This window comes from Miscanthus floridulus, chromosome 9 (genome assembly GCF_019320115.1).
Source record: "Miscanthus floridulus cultivar M001 chromosome 9, ASM1932011v1, whole genome shotgun sequence".
NCBI classification, from domain to species: Eukaryota; Viridiplantae; Streptophyta; class Magnoliopsida; order Poales; family Poaceae; genus Miscanthus; species Miscanthus floridulus.
In genome coordinates, this window is record NC_089588.1 from 70,309,317 (window position 1) to 70,316,151 (window position 6,835).

Consider the following 6,835-nt stretch of genomic DNA (forward strand, 5'->3'; position numbering starts at 1 on the left):
AAACCCAACTATCTATTCATTAATCCTTATGTCTTATGCCTATAAACTAAATGAATTTGTGGAAAATCCCACAAAAATCATTGCACTCATTCTAAAGATTCAAAACAAAACATAATCATAATGACAAGCCAACAAGCAATTAAGGTGCACAATTCAATCATTGACTTAAACTTGCGATACTATCGTCTTCTTCATATTATGGGTAAAGATCCTATAGCTTAACTTCAAATTGCGCGAGAAGGTGGTAAGACAAGATTCTAAAAGCATATCAAGGCAAGGAGTAGATGGGAACAAAAAGCTTTTAAAGAAGCATCAAGGAGGGGACCAATATCAAGGGTAAGAATGTACTAGGGAAGAAAATATCAAGGTTTATAGAACAAGGATTTTTGTTGTAACTTGTAAACCTTAGAACGACCAGTTTCTACTAGGCTTGCGTCCTACAGTCAGCATTGCTCTGATACCACTTGTAACACCCGGTTTCAAGGACAAAGCCGAATGCACACCATATGTGAGCCCTGGAAGTCAAATCTCACATATAGCTACAAATGAAGGGGCAGTATCAATTCGTAATGCTTAATACATAGCGAACTTAGCAAAAGAGATAACCTTAGAAAGCTATCAACGGATAGACAACTCTAATCTCCGGGTGCAGACTTCACTCCACTGGATCCAACTGACTGGTTGATCACAAGCCTAACTCCTTTAGACTCTAGCAAACTGATATCCAGCCTGAGGTGTGGGGAAAATTGCAAGGGTGAGTCCATGTCGAACTCAGCAAATATAGCAACAAGGTAGTGTAATCCATAACCACATGATCAAGTATAATTGAATAATAAATATCTTAAACAATTGACATAAATGATCATCTTAACAAGTAAAAGTCATCATCCCTTAATGTAAGTGTTCCAAGGTCGCTCGTATCCGTGAGCACGGCTAGTATACCAGTTTATTAACTCTGCGCAGAGGTGTACATTTTCACTGTGAGTCATGATTCTCATATGCCCGGGTTAGCAAGGCCCAAAACACAGAGAACCATATAAAGCCACCCAAGAGCTCGTCTAACCGGCCAGGGCCGCAGGGTCATCAGATATAGGAACCCCCCTTCCAAAAATAAAGTAAAAGGCCGCTTCCAAAGCTAGGCTCAACAGGACAGAGGCTGTCCTATACCCAACTCGCAGACCTCTAACCAGCTAGAAAAGGGTTTCTCAAGCGACTAGAGCCAGAGCCATATAGCCCTCACAGTTGTACGTTAAATCCCGGATAATCAGTTACAAAACAAGACCTTATGTTGCTAAAAAGTCATCTTGTTTATGTTTATAGCATATTCATTAATCAAGTTTCAAGATCATGATCACAGAAAGAAAACCCAAGCTATACTTGCCTTAAACACCGATCCTTCGGTAAGCTTTAATCTTCAACGTTTTCTTCTTCTTCTTGATCTCCAACTTCTTATAGATCACCAACGCAAAACTCACCGACTGGACAAGACCGAAAAGCACCACACAAGCATTCGAACAAGCATGCATAGCAAACATACTAGATTAGAACAATACACCAATCAATGAAAAGATTTCAAAATCTAATCTACGCATTGCTACGATCACACACACACGAAAGGCACACTAATTGGAGCTACGGTAAAACAGAAACATCTATCGAAGGATTTGCGTTGGAAAGAAAATTATATGCTTTATCTATTTTAATGATCATAAAACATGTATAAGATATCTCAGGGGAATATCTAAAATTGAGTTAAGTTATTTTATACTTGAGTTATTAGATTTAGAAAACTAAGATAAACTATTCATATCTTAATTATAATTATTTTGATATCATTTATGCAAATTAAATTTTGACTTACAAAGATATAATAACAAGTAAGAGTATATATTCAAAACATATATAGAACGTATAAGCCCTTGCATTTATTATTTTTAAAAGGAAAACCAAAATGATGTAAGCATTACATCAGTTTAGGATTTGTCAATGGAATAATTAATAATGTATTAAGGAGCGGCTGTGCATGTATTATTTAATCAAAATAAACTTTAACTTTGAAAAAGTAAAATGCACGTGAGAGCATCTAACAAGTTTAATATATGCAAGGTGTGTTTAAACTAATCAACCTATAATTTAGGAATACATTTATATTAATAATTAATCATATGAATATCATTTATTAAATACTGAAGTGTAAAATATATATATATATATATATATATATATATATATTGCTTTTAAGTTAGAAAACTAATTGATTGTAGGTTAATCAGATTAACATTTAACTTATAAATTTCCAAGACGTAAGACATGTTAAACATCGCTACTAACATGTATCACACACTGCGATAAAACTCGTGCAATCGAATAGAAATCAAAAACCTAAATCGACTTTAATTAATCAGCGATTAATTAATTATAGACATAATTAATATTTTAATAAAATAAATTAATAAACATGTGATGTGAAAACTAATAACGCTACTGCGTAGATCTCGACGACACGAAACTAACGCAACTGGAACGGACTGAAACGGGATTAAAACGATTAAACTGCAGGGAATAAATAGCGGATGGCAAAATCGTAAATAAATCGTCTTCTACCTTGGTTCAGCACGTACAGAACGTACGTGGTTCTGGCCATGAAGATGGCATGCTGCTGCTCATGCGCTGGGCGGGGAGAGAGGGGCCTCGGCTGGGGCTTGCTGGCCGGCCGGCGGAGGCGCAGTCCCGCCCACAGGGCCGAGCAGGGGCCGCACGGGATGGCGCCCAGGCGGCCGTAGTAGGCGGCGGCGGCTGCCTGGCTGTGCTCGCGAGCAGGGGCGCGGGACAGGGCGGCGTGGGGCCACGGCCAGGGGCGGCGGCGTGGGAACGGGGCCGGGACGCTGGGAGGCGCGGCCAAGGCCGAGTCGGCCGGAAGCTCGAGAACCGAACGAGCAGCCATGGAGTTCGCCGGAAAACTGATCGGAAGAGAGAAAGAAGAAAGGGAACGCGGTCAACCGGTGATGGATTCGCAAAACGAAAAGCGTGACGGTGTAGATAACGACGAGATCTACCTCGTGGTGGTGACGGTTTTCGCCGGAGACGTCCGAGGTGGCCGGAAAAGCTCGCCGAAGGTTCACCGGAAACCTAGCTGTGGAGAACTTCGGCGTCCGATCTGCGGGGCTACGAGTGGCGGCTTGAAAAACGGGCTGTACTTCTGGAATCCTCGCGTCGAGGGCTACGCCGGCATATATATAGTGTAGGGTTTTGAGGTCGGTGGAAAAACAAGATATTTTATTATTTTCGGATTTAATTAATTCTGGGATTAAAATAATTTCAGAAAAGTCCAGAATTGATTTTTAGCCCACGAAAAATACTCCGATGGCTCCAAAAATTCTAGGAAAATTCTCGAATACACTTTTGAACATAATGAACCCAAATAAAGTTTTTAGAGCTCACGAAAAGATTGTTGCAAAGATTAAGGAAAAATATTAAGCCCAAGGAAAAGGGAATTTAATTCCAGAAAAGGTCGGAAAATTTTCCGGAGAGAAAGAAACATCGCTCTATCATATTTCAAAACCATTTGCACTCATAAACACTAAATGCAACCAGCATGAATGCACAATCCCGCATGTTGCTACTCCTATGATGAATTTTAATTTTAAAAAAAAATATTACTTTTCCTATATTTCATGAGCACAAAAACCGATAACCATTATTTTAACTCTATTTTCAAAAGTGTAAAATTTTAGGGTGTTACAAATCTGCATGAAGAGGTTCATCTACTGCACAATCAGCTCCACCCTTATGTCCCACCTGGAGCCGCAGAAATGGATCTAGAAGGGTACGAAGAAGAAGAAGTGGCACCTGAAGAAGAAGTAGAACCTAAGGAAGGAGGTGATTCTGCGTCTGACCTCGATAGTGATCATGATGAGGATTAGGTCGCTTAGCACTTAGTAGGACTCGTGTATCACCTTCATTCATGTAATGGACCTGTAGTTCCAATTTGGCATTAGTAACCAGACTATCATGTAATGTTAATCGCACGTTTGGTTGAACGTCAATGCAATTCCAGTACTTGGTCGGTAATCGCGCTTTAAAATTTCGTGCGTTATGAGCACGATAAGTGGTCAAATTGGCGATGTCATGTTGCAAGAATGAATTATTATGCCTCTATTTTTATTGTGCTTTTGAGAATTTTCTCCAGTAATTTCAGTTTGGCATGAGTACCTAATTCATCTGCAATCTCTTGGCATCAACCAATAATCGCTTATTGTTGCAACTTCGCAGATGACGCGCACCCGTGCTGGAGCTAGCAGCAGCCAGGATGGCAACCATGATGACTTGCCACCCCCACCGCCACCATCTGCTCAGGAATTCTTTACCCAGTTCCTAGGGAGCCAAAGGACAATGGAGGAAGCCTTGCGCCTTATCGCGCAAAACACTGCTCGTGGCCACCCACAGCAACCAGGGGCCGAGCCAAATCAGCACAGTTCATTCAAGGAGTTTCTGGACACGAAGCCTCCGATCTTCAAGGTGGCTGAGGAACCACTGCAGGCCGATGAGTGGCTGAATACCATCGAGCAGAAATTTTGTCTGCTAAGGGTCACCGAACACCTGAAAGCAGAATATGCTTCTCATCAATTGCAAGGACCAGCAGGAATCTGGTGGATGCACTTTCTGTCGTCTCTGCCTGCTAATGCGAGAGTGACCTGGGATCAGTTCAAGCTAGCTTTTAGGGGACACCATATTCCCCCAGGCCTGATGCGCATGAAAGCAGCAGAATTTATGAGGCTCACTCAGGGAACCAAGTCACTCACAGAATATATGCACGCATTCAACAACTTGTCAAGATATGCTCCAAGTTTCGTGGATACTGAAGAGAAAAAGATTGAGAGTTTTAAGCGAGGTTTGGGTACCAAATTAATGAAGACTATGGCAAATTCTAGATGTGCCACATATAATGAGTTTATTAGTGATGCCTTGACCCAAGAAAACCACAACAACCTGCATGCAGTTGCTAAGGGTCGCAAGAGGGCATATGAGGCCAGTGCATCCAGATCTTTCTAGTCAAAAGCGCCTATCGCAGCTAGGCCACCATTCCGTCCACCTGCATCCAAGTTCAGGCCTCCACCACCGAAAGCTCAGAATAACAGGCCACAGAAACCATTTCGTAAGGCGTTCACTATTGCCTTACCAAAAGGAAATGGCAATCAGGACAGCTCCACCGGATTCAAAAGTAATCAACCTTGTTTCAACTGCAACCAACTAGGTCATTGGTCCAAGGAGTGCCCCCACCCCAAGAGGAATAGTAACTCAAATCAGAACAATTAGAGGCAGGTGAATGCCAGGGCACGTCAGGGACAAGTGCATTATACCGCTGTGGAGGAAGTGCCCGCCGGAGAAGTTGTCACGGCTGGTATGTTTCTTGTCAACAAGCATCCCGCTGTTGTTTTATTTGATTCGGGAGCTTCTCATTCATTTATGAGTCAAGCATTTGCATCTAGACATGATCAAGAAATAATAGAAGTAAGTAAAGGGGGTTTTAACATAAGTTCAGCAGGGGGTACTGTTACTACCAAAAAGATAGTCAAAAACGTACTCATCTTGATACAAGGGAGAGAGTACACAACAGATTTGATAATATTGCCGGGGTTGTCGATAAGTGTAATCTTAGGCATGAATTGGATGAAGGATCATGGTGTTCTTATTGACACTAGCACCCGTACTATTATGTTGAGAGAACCCACGGGAGGGAATGCTTTTCTAGTTCCACTCTCCCGCGATTTTGAACCCCAACATTTAGCCTGTGCTATCCAAACCACCACCATATGTGATATTCCAGTGGTTTGCGAGTTTTCGGATGTATTTTCAGAGGAATTACCAGGTCTACCACCGGATAGGGATGTGGAATTTAAGATCGAATTAGTGCCAGGTACCGCACCCATATCCAGAAGGCCCTATCGAATGCCACCCAATGAGTTAGCAGAACTCAAGGTTCAATTGCAAGATCTATTGGACAAAGGTCTTATCCAACCTAGCTCATCTCTGTGGGGATGCCCAGCATTGTTTGTGAAAAAGAAGGATAAGTCACTAAGAATGTGTGTAGATTACAGACCACTCAATGCTGTGACCATCAAGAACAAATACCCATTGCCCCGCATTGACATCTTGTTCGATCAACTAGCGAAGGCAAAGGTATTCTCCAAAATTGACTTGAGATCAGGGTACCATCAAATAAAGATTAGACCGGAGGATATACCTAAAACCGCTTTCTCTACTAGGTACGGCTTATATGAGTATTTGGTTATGTCTTTCGGACTAACAAATGCCCCAGCCTATTTTATGTACCTAATGAACTCGGTATTCATACCCGAACTAGATAAGTTCATGGTCGTGTTTATCGATGACATATTGATTTATTCAGAAAATGAGTCAGATCATGAAGAACATCTGAGGATTGTCCTATCCAGATTGAGGGAGCATAAGCTATATGCCAAGTTTAGCAAATGTGAATTTTGGATGAGCAAAGTACCTTTCCTAGGTCACATTTTATCGAGAGATGGAATCTCAGTAGACCCATCAAAAGTACAAGAGGTCATGGAGTGGAAAGCCCCAACTTCGGTTCATGAAGTTCGAAGTTTTCTAGGGTTAGCAGGATACTATCGTTGGTTTATTCTAGATTTCTCAAAAATAGCTAAGCCTATGACCAGACTACTTCAGAAAGATGAGAAATACAAGTGGACACCAGAATGTGAAACAACTTTTCACACCCTTAGAACTTTGTTGACTACAGCACTAGTGCTAGCACAACCAGACATTGAAAAGCCTTTTGATGTATTTTGTGATGCAT

At 41.6% G+C, this 6,835-nt stretch overlaps 1 long non-coding RNA gene across 1 annotated transcript; it reads right to left on the bottom strand.

Moving 5' to 3' along the window:
- Nucleotides 1–640: 640 nt before the first annotated feature.
- On the bottom strand, nucleotides 641–3,189 carry LOC136482112 (uncharacterized). The gene is made up of 4 exons (XR_010764968.1): nucleotides 3,057–3,189; nucleotides 2,605–2,960; nucleotides 1,382–1,478; nucleotides 641–729 (listed from the first exon to the last, which is right to left on the bottom strand). It is a non-coding gene; the product is annotated as an uncharacterized lncRNA (long non-coding RNA).
- Nucleotides 3,190–6,835: the final 3,646 nt, after the last annotated feature.